The sequence below is a fragment of the Aquila chrysaetos genome, chromosome 23, assembly GCF_900496995.4.
Source record: "Aquila chrysaetos chrysaetos chromosome 23, bAquChr1.4, whole genome shotgun sequence".
Lineage (NCBI taxonomy): Eukaryota > Metazoa > Chordata > Aves > Accipitriformes > Accipitridae > Aquila > Aquila chrysaetos.
The window spans coordinates 4,971,213-4,987,219 of NC_044026.1; the positions used below are offsets into that span (position 1 = coordinate 4,971,213).

The window sequence follows — 16,007 nt, forward strand, 5'->3', positions numbered from 1 at the left end:
ACAAGGGGCTTCATAACGCAGCGGCTGGATGCCATTCAGCTACCTGACAGCCTCTAAGTCGCTTGGAAAAAGTGAATTAATAAGAAGACATGTATGTCTAAGGCAATGACCAGTGCCCCCTGGTATTGCAAAGAGAGCAGAAGGGAGATGGGGGGAAGGAGGCAGATTCGGATGCTTTGAAAGAGGGATTAGAGCAAGGGGCTGCGTGATTCAAGACAATATATGATGATCACTCTCACACAGAAGCTGCAGGAACATAAAGACTTCTCCACAGGATGGTTACACACATTCATTTTAGCCTTCCGTAAATTTACAATATTTTAAAACAACTGTACTGAAAATGATACAAAAACAACGTAAAACATTCACTCACGACTCTTCTCTGTGTGAAAATCCTTCTTTTTTAGTGAAAGACATTTATTGACTGAAACATGTGGGAGCCCACACCAATACCCTAATGCAATGCCAGAACATAGTCATGGAAGAAGAAAGTTTAAAACAATTATGCAGAAATGTTCTATGCGAGGGTCCACAAGTGTGGATAATCTGTCCTCATTTCAGAAACATCATCAACTGTATTTTTGAAGATCGCTTTTAACTGCAATATTTCAGTCAAATCTTGCTCATTTTATTCCCAAATGAGCATAATCATGCTAGACAGGATACAGGGCTTTTTAGTTTTATCTAATGATTTTTTTTATATTTGCTGAAATATTTCTGCCATATGGATGGATTACAGACAACACAAAAACACATCCACTCACAATCAAGGCCATTCCCAATCCTATGTACTAAACACTGCAAAATGGAAAAGGAGGAGGAAAAAGACTAAAAAAGCCACAAAGCAGAGGTGATTGCCATCTGCTTAGATAACAGGACAATCAATGTATGCGCCAACTAAATTAAAGTTTTTCTAGAATGAAGATGAAATATTTAAGACTTTGTAAAATAAAATGGTATTTCCCTAAGAAAATCTAAAGGTGCATCTACACAACCACCAAAACTATGAATTACATTGATACCAGGGGCAAGTATTCTTACTTGGTTTTGATTGTTGATGGGGTTTTTGGGGGTTGGGTTTGTTAGGGTTTTCTTACATCTAGTAGGCACCACAATTTTAGGACGGTGTCAGCAATTTAACCCGCTGAAATCTGCCTGCTTAACACCAGGCACGGCGTCTTGCAAGCTGGACACATCCCTTCCATTCAAAAAGCTGGTCCCAGAAAAACGGGGCAGAAGCCAGCAGAGAAGAGAGCCGAGGGCTGCTGCCAGGCAGGCAGCAGGCAGGGCAGGCAGCAGGCAGGGCAGGCAGGACGGACCAGCGGGGTGGCAGAGGGAGGTCACAGCTGTCTGCTGCCAGCACTGCCCAGGCAGACAGAGCAGGGACTCACCTGCAGGCAGGACAGGCACTGCCTGAGGGTTGGTGCTTGAAAGGCAACACCTGATTTTTTTTTTTATTTTTTTTTCCCCCTCACCTGGCTGGGATGAGAGCCAACCAGGGGACATGATTGGAGCTATCTGATACCGCATTTCGTTTTCCTGGGTTTTGAGCTGCTCATAGTTTAGAAGCCCTGCCCTGCACTTTTATCAACCCCTCCCCATGTAGCTGTGGAGCACGGGAGACCTGGGGGACACCGGCCCTTCCCTCATCCTTACCAGCTCCTTTGCCAAACACGTTCAGTTCAGGCATTGTAAAACAATTTCTAACCTGCCAAATGCACCTGGAATTAGCAATGCCAAGCTGTTCTCTACACAATCAACAAGAAAAAGGCTGTATGAGCACAAGTTAGTTGATTATTATCTTGCTGATCTATGGTCTATATATACATATGGACTCCTCCCAGGTTTTTCTGTAACTGAAGTGACTCGATAGTACAGCAACAGGTGCTCTACCTCAACCATCAGAAAAATTACCTTCTCTCTAGTGTAACTCCACCTTGGCTCACCTGCATTCACGATTCGCTGACATAAGACTCAGGATTGCTATCTTTGAAGAATGAAACATTTAAAATTTTACTACCTCCTTAGCAAGCACAGTATAATCTACTGAATACCAAGCTGCTTCTAACACTGTGTACACTTAGTAATGGTATGCATGCCATTGCTGCAGAAGAGTAAGGCAATGTCCATTAATTCAGATTGCAGTTATGTATGGTATCTTCTTTTAACCACGAGTATGTCACTTATGTTATCTCAAAGGAATCCAAATGACCAACTACTTAACCACTAAAATTATCCATTCAGAAAGAAGAAAAAAATCAAAGAACAGAACAGATAAGTCACAAGGGCAAGCTGAAATGACTTTTATCATAGAAGATTGAAACCAAGTCTAGTTGCATCACTAAACAATGTATTATAGTTAAAATGGGGGGATGGGGGGAAAGAGTTTTAAAAATTGTTTATTTCGGTGATCTGCATTAATACACTTATCTTCAAACCTCGATTCCTCCAAAACAGATATTATAACCCTCAATGCATTTAAGGGCTTTTCCTGCATTGCATTTTAATTTTCTGCTTTCATACAGTCTGGTTTTCTCTTTTAAATTCTAGGTTTCCGTATTTTAAAATTAAACACCAAACTAAACCATTCCTTGTTTTTCCCCCATGAGGAACTAACTTCCTTTTTCCATCAACTTAAGCAGGCATTATACCAAGCACTGCCCGATCCATCCCTGTTCTTTAACATCTCAGTATTATCATTCATTAAACAAAACTAAACTCCTAGCAGTCCCACTGACATTATGGGACTGCTGATAGAGTAACGTAATACACAATGTATAGGTGTAAAGTCTGTCTGTAAAAGTAAGCTGGCTATATGACACTGCAGGCAGAAGTTCAACATGCAATTTAACATACATGTCGTGACAAGTTAAAGAATGTATAACTAAAAAAGAGTTGACCTGCAATGTAATTGTGGTTCTTGTCTTGAAAAGACGTACTTATGGCTCAGCTTCGTGTTTCGTAAATAAGAGATGTTCGTTCCAATAGGACCACTAGCGGTACTGAGCACATGCTCGCATTTTCACAGGGTCACAGCAACAGTGCAAAAAGCTGGTATACAAAACAAAGAATGAACATTTTGGCAAAGCCGCAACGTTGCATCTTCCTGACGTTCCAGAGCGGCAAAAGGAATATCTGAGCAAAATAAATATCCAGGATCTCCTGTCAGCAGAACCGGAAAAGATCCTAAAGGAATACAACCATCAGTATTACAAGACAGGACTAACAGCAGAAGACACACATCGCTGCAATAACAACATTACAGAGACTTTAATAGTTTTCTGTCATAGGAGGTCTATAACATTTTAGTTCATTACGATTCCCCATGCATCCCTTAAGAGCCTCAGAGCTCAATAAAAACGATGTGTCATATTTTGATACTTGTGCTAAACACAAAGCTTTATTATTACCAGTGTTTAAACCCAATACAATCCACACAGTCCTTACTGAGATATCTGATTAAATTTCTAATATTCATGAACTAGAATTTTAATATTGAATGCTCAAAATGATTTAAGTCTTCTGATGTAACGAAACATAAGTCATTCAGTGTCAAGTGGAAGGCAGATCCTTTATTATAGCATTAATTATTTGGGATATTAGCATTAATTTCTTTCTCTATTTGAATTAAATGGAATTCAAAACAGTGTGAATTTATGAATAGTCCACAATATAATTATTTCTATATTATCCCTGCAGCACTAGCAGAAAGACTGCCTACAGACCTGAAAGTCTAAAGAAAGGAGATTGATCATCAATTTTTCTTTTAATCTTTTTTTCTGAAAGACAGGAAAGGTGAAGCTCAATGTTTATATTCTAAATGGCTTACGCTCTTTTTTTGATGTAGAAATATACGTCTATAAATGCCATCTACATATTTTTGCATTCAACATGCAATGATTAAAAGGAAAACACATTTAAGCAAGATATACCATAGCCAATTTCTTTTACAACTGGAACAAAAACATTCTTAATTAAAACCACAAAGCTGCAAAAATAGCAGGGACTTTTACAAAATTTCAATACTCGCTGGGAAAAATACTACGTCTTAACTTACATTTCCAAAGTTGCTACGTGCACAGGATTTCAAGGAGTTCTGGTAGGAAGGACTAATTAAAGATACAAACACGGTACCTTTTTTCCAGCAGCTAAATGGTACCAATTTTTAATTAACTTACGTTACAGGTATAGCCAGACAGTACTGCTAACAAAAAATAACTCACAACTATAAATAAATAAATACAACCCCACTCATGTGAAACTGCTGTTTGTAGATCATCCAAGTCAGAGTTACCAGAATGCTAGATACTCGAGGACCATAACCCAGCACAACATTCCCATACAAAACACACAAAAATCAGTATTTACAGGTTTTTATCCAACTTTACAAGACTTCTGCAGTCTGGTTAAACCAGAAACAGCTGTCCAACTGAAATTGCAACTTTACAAATAAACAACAGCCAAGGCTAAAAATAAGCCAAACAAATCATCTGTGCCACTGCCCCTGTTCGCAGCCCATCTACACAGGTGTCAGCTCCTGTCCCTGCACTCCACAGCAGAACTAGCGTGGGGTGTTTGTATCATCACCAACCGATAGCACTAACACAAAATGAAAAATCAGTGAATAAAGCGCTCACTTCCGACCTAAAAAATACTCAACACTTGTCCTTCTGGTTTTGCTGAAGTTCTTACTAAAAACACTGAAAGCATCTAAATCATACACACCTTTTAAGTGGCTGGATCAATTCCAACCACCTTTTTTTTTTTCTTCTACCAATCTAGCAAGCAAACTTTCAATCTAAAGTTACCAATTAAATTTTCAACACACACTAAATCTGTTCAAAACAAAACAAACAAAAACCCAAAGGGCACTTGTTTTTCCACCTGAACTCAAAACCAAGAAAAAGCCTACGGTAAGTTTAGCTAAGCCAGGCGGCAACATGCATTTGCAGCAGCCCAAGTCTCCTGTGGTGGAATCCAGAATCCTTGACATGTCATCATTCAAGATCTGTCAAATTTGATAACACTCTGTGTGTGTCTGGAGGGACACCATCCATTCAGGGAAATGAATGTGTGATTTCTTGTCATGACAGCTATCAAAATTCAGCCCAAGAACGTATCATACAGCCACGTATCTCTCCTTCTGCATTAAAAGGTTGAAAAATACTTTCCTCATCGTCATCTGAAACATCATTAGGGTGTCAACTAAGAAGTCAACTCCCTTGGAACAGTGGTAGCCCAGGACAGCACTGGGAGCCAAGTCCGACACACAATGGATGCGGGAGAAAACAAGTGTGATGAATACACTGCTACTGCAACGACAGGAAGGAAAAACCTTGCAGCCGTGCTATGCTGAGGGTGTTCCTATTCCATTAAAACCAAGAGGTCAGTCCGATCGATGCTTGGGACTCCTCTCCTCTGGTATCAGTGGCACAGTTTGCTAAACAGGAGGCTTAATTTATTGCTGTTCCTTGAATTGTTTTATTAGTTCAGAATGCCCTAAAGAAATTCAGAGTAACACAGCAATTTAACTCTCCATATGTAGAGGAAGTTTTAACAGGATTTAGTGCTCCTCTTCTCCCCTAAACCTCTGAAGGGACTACTCATGAACTGCTTTGTTTTACTATATAGTTAACTAAAAACTTAATTGGTATACAAAAAGGATTATTTCAGCCAACTTAAATTTGACAAGAAAGACAAGTTAGAAAATCCCAATATACTTAACTTACAGTTTGTGTGCTTAATGAACACCACATTTCCTTTCTAAACCTTCCCACCCTGCAAGCCTCTATTCTCATTCTGAAAGAAAGGTTCTAAAACAGTGTTTAATGACTTTTTAAAAATAATACAAATAAGGACAATATAGTTCCATCAGGAGAGAAATGGACTAGTTTTTTTTAAACAGCTTACTTTTATTTTCTTAAAAATAAAAAGTTGGGGGTTTTTGGGTTTTTTTGGGTTTTGGGTTTTTTTTCTAAATGCTGCACTGCTAGCAGAACCCAGAATCTCATCCCAACATAAGCAGAAAAGCACCTGCTTTTGCTAACCCTCCTCCCATTCTCCTGCAGGGTCTGACGGCTCCTCTGTATTCACATGGAGCTGATCCAGTGTAACCCGTAGGGAAGGACAGCCAAGAGACAGCACTCAGCTAAAAGCAGCTTCTCACACCATAAGAGGACATGACCCAGTTCACCTGTGTCAGGAAGAGCATTCGCAGCCTCTAGCCTCTTGCTAAACTTTGGTACCCACTTTCACACCACTGTCACTTCTCCTTATTAAGGCTCCCACAAATACTCTGATCATTTCTAGAACTCAGAAACTTTAAATGGCTCGGAAGGCTAAAATCTGCCTTTTTTCGAAAGAAGTAATAATCTGAAGGCCTGCTCATTTATTTTTAGTTATTGATCCATTTTGGCTAAAGAGTCCAGCCCTGACACAGCAAAGGCTATCCACATCGCTTGCAAGGACCGCACGTTAGATACCCGCTGGAGCAACAGAAGAAGAAAGCACTCTACCTATCAAAAGAGCACAACCTGCTGAAACACAACAGTAATGAGTTACCACGTAACCATATTTTGGGGTTTGTTTGTGGGTTTTTTTAATTAAAAAAATCTTCTTGGAAACAAAGTTTATATTTCATTTGATTTAAAAAAAATTTTTAAAGAAAGGAGGTTGCCCAAGAAGTTTACTACCTGATTTTGTAAACATACTAAATATACCAGTTTTATCTAATAAAATTTCAGGTATACTCTATCTGTGGTGTATCTCACTACCTGTTTTTTGCACCTATTTCTACAGTTGTGTGTACTCTGCAGTTAGTAACTTAGATGAGCTGAGGAAAACTAGATCAAGTTTCTTCAGCCTAGATTGAAAACACACCTGTATTGCATTTTATTTTGCATCTGTATTCTGTCATGATTGTAAGAGAAGCAACATTTTTGAGAATTCAGGTATCTACCAAGAGTCCCAGCATGTTCACCCCACTGTCTGCTTCACAGAATAATCAATATTAGTTACACATCACCATATTAATACTTGTTAATGAGATCCGGACCAAATCCAGCACAACAAACCTACAGAGGAAAAAAGCCTCTAAGCCACAAAGTTTGTTTCTACAACTTTGAACAAATACTGGCTATACGAGCATACCTGAGCTTCCACTCTAACAGATGGGGTTTTTAGCACAAGTATTTCTAAAACTTTACTGACACCAGGTTATTGTGCATAGCTGCAGTAATTTAAAACGCACTGGGTTGCTATTCTCTAATCAAGATTTATTCCTCTGCACCTGCATTCTTAAAATTTACAATACTCGTATTAAAGCTTAAAAACAGACACTGCCAGGCCACCCCACCACACACAAAGTTATTTATGCTGGGTTTAAAATATGAACTCACTTCATTAACGGTGAGAAACAAATTCATTTGTTGTGTCACATATATTTAACGGAATATAAGAATGTGTATTTCATATTTCAATGCACTTCCAATTTACTCATTTCATTAGCATTTATGAAACAATTAAGAATCCTTATGATGGGGAAAAAAAGATTACTCCAAGAAAAAAAACAACTCAACACTTGAAAGAATTACTTTACCCACCACTGAACAGAGCAACGGTTTAATTGGGCAGAACACCGACGACTACGTTATTATGAGGAAACTAATGGGCCTAATTGAATCGGCAAGAAAAATTTAAATGGAACTACCTAAAACAGAAATGAGCTTAGGATTCCTGGGCCGACATCCATAAATTTGCAAAGCAAAACAAACAGAAAAGTCATTTTTCAAAAGGCGTAAGTCACCAGGATCTCATGTAGTACCTTTTTCAGAAGACTGAACAATGGTGCACGGGTTAAACGAACAGCACAGGCCTCATTTCTATGCTTTAGGAGGAAGAAACAACGCTATTTCCCACATTACAAACACCATCCCGGTTCTCTCTGAAGGTCTTCCACTCCAGGAACTAATAAGGATTCTTGACTTTCACTCTGTGGAAACGATTGTTCCGCAACATTTCTGTATACCTAGTAAATACAAGGATAAAGTGTATTGCCTTTAAGTTTATTATTTCAGTAGGAGTAGAAAGCAGCTTTCCTGCAGAGCGCCTCAACTCTCCGCCTCTTCAACAAGCCAGATGACCTACTTCAGGGGAGCAGGGTGTCCAGCAACGAGCACCCAGCACCTTGCCCGGGGTCTGACTAAACTAACCGAAACACGGTAGCATCTGGTTTCACAGACAGTTTTCAGCCATCTAAAAACTCCTTCAAACACCTCTAATAAATCCCCAGCAGCAATCCCCCTTCCTCAAAACACAGAGCAGGGGGGTGGGGGGAATATCCACGGCTTAGAAACCATCGGTCCGATGCAAATGGGAAACATTTTCTAGAACATACGCTTCAGATTCAAAGATGCCTTGGTTTTGATTTCAAACCTGCAGCAAGTAAATTGATACAGCACCTGTCTCCATGAGTCTGGAAGCAGCTTTTATGATCAAGGAGCATGAAAAACACAGATACTCCGGGTAGTTTCGCTGCTGCTCAAGACCATGACCAGCAAACAAAGCTATCTGGGCATTGCTTTTTGAGTTGGTACTGTTGTAGCTTCTACCGAGGAAAGCCATGGGCGCTGCGAAGCCAACGGCAACACAAGGTACAAAAACCAAAGGCTGGAAAAGAAGCAGACACCGCTGACCTTGTCCCTCTTCTTTACCTGACAGTAGATGCGAGGTGACACATAAGAGAGCAAATACCTTTCCTTACGCTCCCACACAGCTAGCCAGGAAACTACAGAAGAAAAGAGAGGAAGGGGAGATAATAAGTTCCCCTTCCACTGCAGTAACAAGCCAAAGGCTGAAGTTTTGAATTTATTGTATATTCAGTAGCAATGATGTAATAAAAAGGATCATCCAGACAATCAAGGAGTAACTCTGCTGTCGGTTTTGGAAAAATACAGCAAAAGAGATTTTGTGGATCATTATACAACAACAGCAATCAGAAATGTCATCTGGTAGAATTAAAAGGCCAATACAACAGCTAACGTTGCAATGACAGAACGACAGCAATGAGAGCTAACATCATAACGAGTCTGTATCTGTTTCATGGCCTATATAAAAATATTTGCTAATTACAGTCTTGATCTCGGTACAGGTGCCTTCTATATCTACACTTATTCACTGTTCCGAAAAGTGACATCTTCTGTCAAAGTCTCCAGAAGCAAGTCAGTTACAAAGACAAAGCGATCTGCTTAACTGCTTAGGCTGACTTGGGTCAGACAGAGGATTTCAATTTCCAGAGTTGTGAAATCAGTATTTCTACGAAGCAACAACATTATTTTACTTCAGAAGTTATCATCCTAAAAATGGAAACACAGTACCATTAACATCACCTATGTGGTGCTAACTGCTTCAGATTCCTAAAAAGCAGCGGCAAAACAAGTACTCTCAAACAGAAATTCTTCATTCGCTCCTACCCAGTGAGCCCTTTCAAATTCCTCCATATTAAGTTACCAGCCTGAACTCCCGATGATACAAACCACGCGTGGTTAGGCCATGAAAATCTGTTTTTACAAAGGCCAGTACCGCGTTTCATGAAAGGCAAGTCTGATTCTCCTACGTTGAGCTTCTACAACAGTAGCGGTATGTTCCTCAGAAACAAACATTGCTTCACAGCAAGGGGAAGAAACGCAGTTCAGCTAAAGAGCGCTTCAAATTCTTGCCGAGGTTCGGCCAGCATTCAAGTTTTAAAGTCACAAAAGAACAAGACAGTTCTGAGTCAAATGCTACATGAAATTCACGGAATAACCACGATACATGCAGAGGGCCACACGTACTGTTAAAAAAACCAACCGTGGGAGACGTTAACATAGGAACCAGAGTCGAGAGGCACTCACGATTAGCCAGTCGCAGGTCAGACCTGAATTACAAACCTGAATCCCGATCTGACAACTTTATCTGGGGTGGGCCACAGCGCCCAGCCTGCCAGCAAGGGGTACCTGTTAGCGTGGGCACATTTTTAATTAAAAGCAGGATGAAAAGACTTAGAAGCTTAAGTAATTTTCCTGCCAAAACAGCCAGGGATGTGCTTTACCAAACAGTCGGTACGCGAGGTATAATTTTACCTTTATTTTTTTATTTTTCTCTTTTTTTTTTTTTTTTTTTGAGCTTTACGTCCTTTACCTACATCGGCCTCGACCCGGGAGGGGGGAGACGGACATACTGCACCGTGCTCCTCCAGAAACCGCCCCCCCCCTTCAGCTCTCGTGAAGTCGGGAAGGGAAAGAACGAAGACAGACAGACCCGGGGGTCCCCGGAGGCCGTACCCCGCTGTGACCGCCCGCCCCGCACCGCGGCCGCGCTCCCGCCCGGGAAACTTTCCGGTTGCGCCGCGCTCCGGCCGGGAGGCGCTGCCCGATCTCCCCCGCCTCCGTTCGCCCGACCGGGGCGGGGGGGGGACGGACGGGGACACACGGGGAAAGCGGGGTGTCCCGACCCGCCCCGCCACCCCCACCCCCCCCCCGGCAGAACGGCGGGTGGCACAAAGCAGCGGCTGTCACACACGCACGCACTCACAAGAGGCAACTCGGGAGGATGAGGAGGAGCCGACCCCGACACCCCCCAACACAACACCCCCCCCCCCCCCCGCAGCTGGACGTGGCACACAAACACCTTCCCCCCCCCCCCCCCCCCCCACGGGGCCTCCACCGCCCAGGTGACACCCGCCCTTCCCCCCGCTCCCGGCGGCCTTTCCCTCCTTCCCGTCCCCGTCCCCCCCCCCCTGCGGCCGCCACAAGTTTACGGCGGGCCCCGGCCCCGGCCCCCGCCCCGGCCCCATCCCCGTCCCGCCCGCCGCCGCTCTTACCTCCGGCCGGCCGGCCCGGCGGGGAGCAGAGCGGGGAGGCGGCGGGGAGGCTCCCAGCCCAGGCGGGCTCCGCTTCTTTGTCTCCTCGGCGGCGGCGGCGGCGCCCGCTCGCTCGCTCGCTCCCCCCTCCGCTTCCCTCTGCCCTTCCCCGGGCGGATGCGGGCCGCGTCCTCCGAGAGGGGCCGGCTGGCTGGCTCCCCCCCTTCCCCTTCCTCCTCCTTCCTCCTCCTCCGCTCCGCGCCGGACGCCTCCAAGGCCCCGGCCCTCGGCGGCGACTCCGGCTCCTCTCCCTGCCTCCCCTCAGCCTGCTGCGCCCGGCGGCGGCGGCGGCGGCGGCAGCCCCTCCCCCGCCAACCGCCCGCCCCCCCCCCCCCCCCCCGCCCTGCCCTTCCTGCCGCTGCCGCTGCCGGGATCGCGCGGGAGGAGCTCCCCGGACTGCCCCTTCTCTTCTCCCGCCGAGGAGAACCGCCGTTCACCCTCCGCCCCAGCGCAGGAAGGCCGAGCCGGGCTGCGCTGGGCTGGGCCGGGCCGGGCGGCTCCTTCCCCTCTGCGCCGCCGGGGTTGCGGGCCGGGACCGGGGGAGCGCCCTGACTGACTGACTGACTGACACACACCCCCACCGCCGCCCGTCCCCCTCAAGCCCCGGGAGACCCGGTACTCCCGGTAAAGCTTCCCCCACCGGGAGCGGAAGCGCCCGGGGAAAGTACTGCCGAGAGCTTAAAGAACCGGGGAAGGGAGGGCGAGCACTTCGGGGCCGGCGGAGGAGCCCCGGGGCGGGGAGAGGACGGGGACGGGGACCGAGCCGCCGCCGCCGGGGAACTTCCAGCCATGGCATCAGGGCGCCTCCGCCGCCCATTGGCCGCCGCCCGTGACGTCACGCCGGGGCGCGCGGGGCGGCGGTGGCCCCAGCCCCACAGTGGCGGCCGGGGTCGGGGCGGGAGCAGCCCGGCCGCGGTCTCTCTTTCCGTCTCCCTTCTCCCCTTTCCCTTCTCCCTTTCCACCCCGAGGCGAAGTTTCAGCCTCAGCGCCCCGCGTATTAACCGCGTTGAGGCGGTAATTTTTTATGAGGTGGGGCGCGCTACGTACCTGCCCAGGTGTCGTTCCCTCAGGAAAAGGCGCCCGAGCGCGCAAATCACCCCGAGCCGCCCTTTATGTTCCAAAAGAAAGGCCTGTCCACGCGTACCGGGCTGGTCCGGGCCGCCCCACGAGTGGTGGAAGACGGTTTTCCCCACGGGTGGTGGAAAACGGTGGGCAGAAGCCCCCCCCCCACACACACACACGGAGGCCGGGGAAGGGCCGAGGTGCCGGCCTGGCCACCGGCCCCGGGGCAGTCACGATCCCGGGGCACAGTCCCCCGGCGGGGGTGACTGTCCCTGGGCTGTGGGGAAAGCTCGTCGTCCCTCCGGAGTAACCCGGAGAGTTCTGAGTAAAAAGCGGTGCTGTGGGGAGGGGGGGGGAAGCCGCTCTGAAAGGTTCTAAACCCGTTAACCCTTCCCAACATGGCGGCTTCCACAGAGGGGAGGCTGGCGCCTTTCCCGTGCTGGTTCAGGCTCTCCTCAGGGCGCGTTTCCCGGCTCGGGAGGCAAGGCTACGCAACACCACCTTTCCCAAATCCGAAATAAAGTCGGCAGCCCCGCTGTGTTGTTTTCTCTGACCAAGCTAAAAGCAGCAGGGAGAACTTTGGACAAAGAGTTTCAACTCTTTAAATGTAACGACTGAAAAATGTGGGCCCGGAGATCGTTCCATGCTCCTACTTAAAATAGTTTAGAAATCCTCAAATAACTCCCTCTTCCCTTTGTTAACTTTTACTAATTCTTGCAGCGTTTAATTGATGGTTTGGGAAGCCCCAAGCGCCTTTCACGTGGCTGTGAGATAAACCTGAAAGGAAAATGCAGCCACTTCTTTCTTCCAAGAAAGACTTTGCATGCACCTCAGGGAGGAACGGAAAGCCCCTTTCCTTTCCAGGCTTTTCATGCACGCATTTGACTTCGATTCAGGGAGGTGTTAATCTTCCTTTTGAAACAATAATCTGACCGTGCTTTTTGAGAGCTGGAAAATATTTGGGGTCCCTGCTGCCTCCGCCTCACCAGGCGGTCAGGCCTCGCTCCAGCCTGCAGAGAGTTAGGCTGAATTTAAATGGGATCGGTCATCCAAGGACTTTCAGATAGAAGTCTCTGTTGTTCCTGGAACAAAATGCACCATGGGAGCGATAAAGCAGAGGTGAATTATCCCCGCTCTCTTTTGCATTTATAATACACAGTTAGGTTTCAGTCTCAGGTTTGTCCCTTCTTATCACACCCTTGCTAATGCCGTCCTACAGAAACCTTCCACTTTGTTGTTTCCCCTACGCTGCCGTTGAGTTGAGGATGTCCAGGGGAAGGTGACGTGACCCTGCAAGGTTTCCAGGCTAAATTAGACCTCCGAAATTGTTCGGCACCGTAAGATGTCAAGTGAGCAGTAGATCTAAAAGCTTTCCAGGTATCTGAAAAAAAAAAAATGATAAAGCACACCTAGCTTTAGCAGATTAATGCTAATAGGATTTACAGAAGAAGAATGTTTTAGGGAGGGATTTGGATGAATACATTGTCTTCAGGCAAAGGACTAATTTAAGGACTCTGAAGCATACCGTTGTTAAATATATTTAATTACATTAAGAAATGATCCATTAAAGCTGTTTTTTCCAAATTGTGGCTTATGATGAACGGAAGACACTGTAGAAAGGATTTGCAAGAGTATGTTGAAGGGTGTTTTAACTGCCTGTCTGCTGAACAGATCCTTATGTTTCACCAGCAAAAAACCCCACATTGTTGCCCTGAGTATATTTCAAAATGTTGAGCCTACTGAAATATTAATGTATGCTTTTTTAAATGTCGTAATTAGCTGTTATCTCTGGAATAACTGTTACTAAGAAGAGCTGGCTGCTTGTGATTTGAGTGAGAATTACATTCTAAATATGAGAAGATGATAAATTTGAGGGAATCTGCACAGAAGTGAAAGCGGTACATGGTATGGTGGGCACACTATTTTGTATAAAGAAAGTAAATATGCAAAGCATGCACTTTTGCATATGCATAACAGCATTGCAGTCCTTAGAAAATATATATGCAGGAGAGAAAAGCATGAATATTTCTCCCAGCCTAAGGCTGTAACCGTATAGTAAAAATAAAAGAAAAAATGGTTAAGCAATAGAAAGATTTCCCTTCATCTTTGGCAAAGAAACATCCTGCCTCATGCTGCTGCTTCGAACAGGGTTACAGGCAAACAACAAACCCAAAGGTTGTGCGACCGACCTGTTTCGCGATTACGTAATGGCAGTCAATTCATCTTGACATTTGTATCTTGCACAAGAGGCTAAAAAATCATATTGTGTCTTACAGCTTGTATTTCTTCATTTTTCTTCACCTTTCTTTTTTTTACGACTACCCATTTTCTGTCCCCTATGCGATGCTGCTTGTGCTTTACCGCCCACCCGGCAGAGAGGGGGCTTCCTCGGGATGGGCATGCGACTGTAATCTCCGCCACGGATCCCAGCCATGCAGATCCAAACCACGCTAATGTATTTGCACCCTGTTGTGGCGAGGAGACAACTGCCACCTCCCAGGTGGGACTCCTTCCACCTTCTGTGCAAATACCTGATCCTTTTTCCAGGTGCATCAGGTTTTCTCACCAGTCGCTCTGTCTAGAGTACGAGGTAATACCTGCTCCTGTAGGCCACTGGGAGATATTTTAGAGGGGATGTGAGAAGGAGGGACTGGAAAGTTTTTTTAAAATCTGGAAAACGGCGTTGTCCAGTTCAGAGGTGGACAGCAAAGATGTTTGGTCACCCTGTGTTAGTCCATGGGGGAGAAAATACACCTAAATCTGAATTAACCTGTTTTAAAAATCACTACTACTGCTTCTCAAAACTGCCTTTTAAAGGCCTTGATATTGTAATAAACTCCATTTATACACGTGGGGTTGTAATACTGTGTCACTAACAGATGGAGAGGTGAAGAAACACTGGGTACTCTGGGAAAAAAAAAAGGTGATTTTTAATTCTCTCTAATCTGAAAAAGATGTTCATTTTAATAACACCTTTCAGAAAACTTCCCAGCTTTCTATTCAGTTAATTTTAACATGTTGAAAGCAGTGTCAGTGTCTTTTCTCTAAAAAAAACCCCGACTCCTTAAAGGGCTTCCATCACTACACATCAGCTAGTTTCTGCTTAAAGCATATGCTCGGTTCCCATGTAGATGAAGGGGAATTACATGACCACTACCAGGGGAGAACAGATCCCAAATACTCAATTAGTTACTGCTGAGTCACTTAAGTATATTTGCACAATGATTCTAATTCAGCCTGACGGTAACGCAGCTGCTTTTCTCACTTGCTGCATGGCTGCTGCATCTTCAATGACATTTACGAAAAATGTTGAGGGGGAAGAACGTGTCCTTAGAGCTCAAAATACATCCAAATTCTTCTCTTCAATGGACCAAAGCTACCCAAAGGTGCTGTAAAACTGCAAGCTAAATCTATCAGCAGATCGCATTTTATTATGACAAATTCTATCGTTATCTTTTGTAGACAGTTGCTAAGATTCAAAGTATTTATGTAAGGAAAACAAACTGGTGTTTTGGGCTTTGGAAATGTCAGGGCCCTTGATTCTCCTGTTTATTTAAAAGTGAAAGTGTGCTGAGGGACATCTTTTGAACTCTATTCAAAGGTTAAAACTGATCTTTCATACAGTTTTGAAATTCAAAATATTGCTGCTGAATGGCTTGGCTCTGCAGCATAGTCTCCATTTTGCATTCAAGTACCCAATCCTGCCCAGAGCTGGCCGTTCTGCACGCTGCAGAGACCTGGGCATCGCGTCTTCCAGCCATGGGGTGCAGCTGTCTCAAGGGGGGAGCACAACACCCTGACGCGCGGCAGGGCCGTGCAAGAGTTCAGAGCAAGCGGCACGGGATACAGTGTCCCACTGCCAGGGTAGGTTATGTTGGCAAAATCTAGTTCCCCACACTGGACTTTGCTCAGGACTGCAAGCTGATACTCCCCTCTCATGGGGAAAAACATGCAGGGAGAGGCAACAGAAGAGAAACAGAGGAAGTTATCTCTTACTTGGAGATCCAGTAGGCTGCATGACCCATTTACGGATTGCATAAGCCCAGGG

General features: G+C 45.3%; 1 protein-coding gene across 1 annotated transcript in view; it reads right to left on the reverse strand.

Moving 5' to 3' along the window:
* Nucleotides 1-11,121, reverse strand: part of NCK2 (NCK adaptor protein 2) — an 88,726-nt gene extending 77,605 nt beyond the window's left edge. The window contains exon 1 of the mRNA XM_029999108.2: nt 10,859-11,121. The gene's annotated coding sequence lies outside the window, so the exon portion shown is untranslated. The remainder of the gene's footprint in view (nt 1-10,858) is intronic.
* Between the last annotated feature and the right edge of the window lie 4,886 nt (nt 11,122-16,007).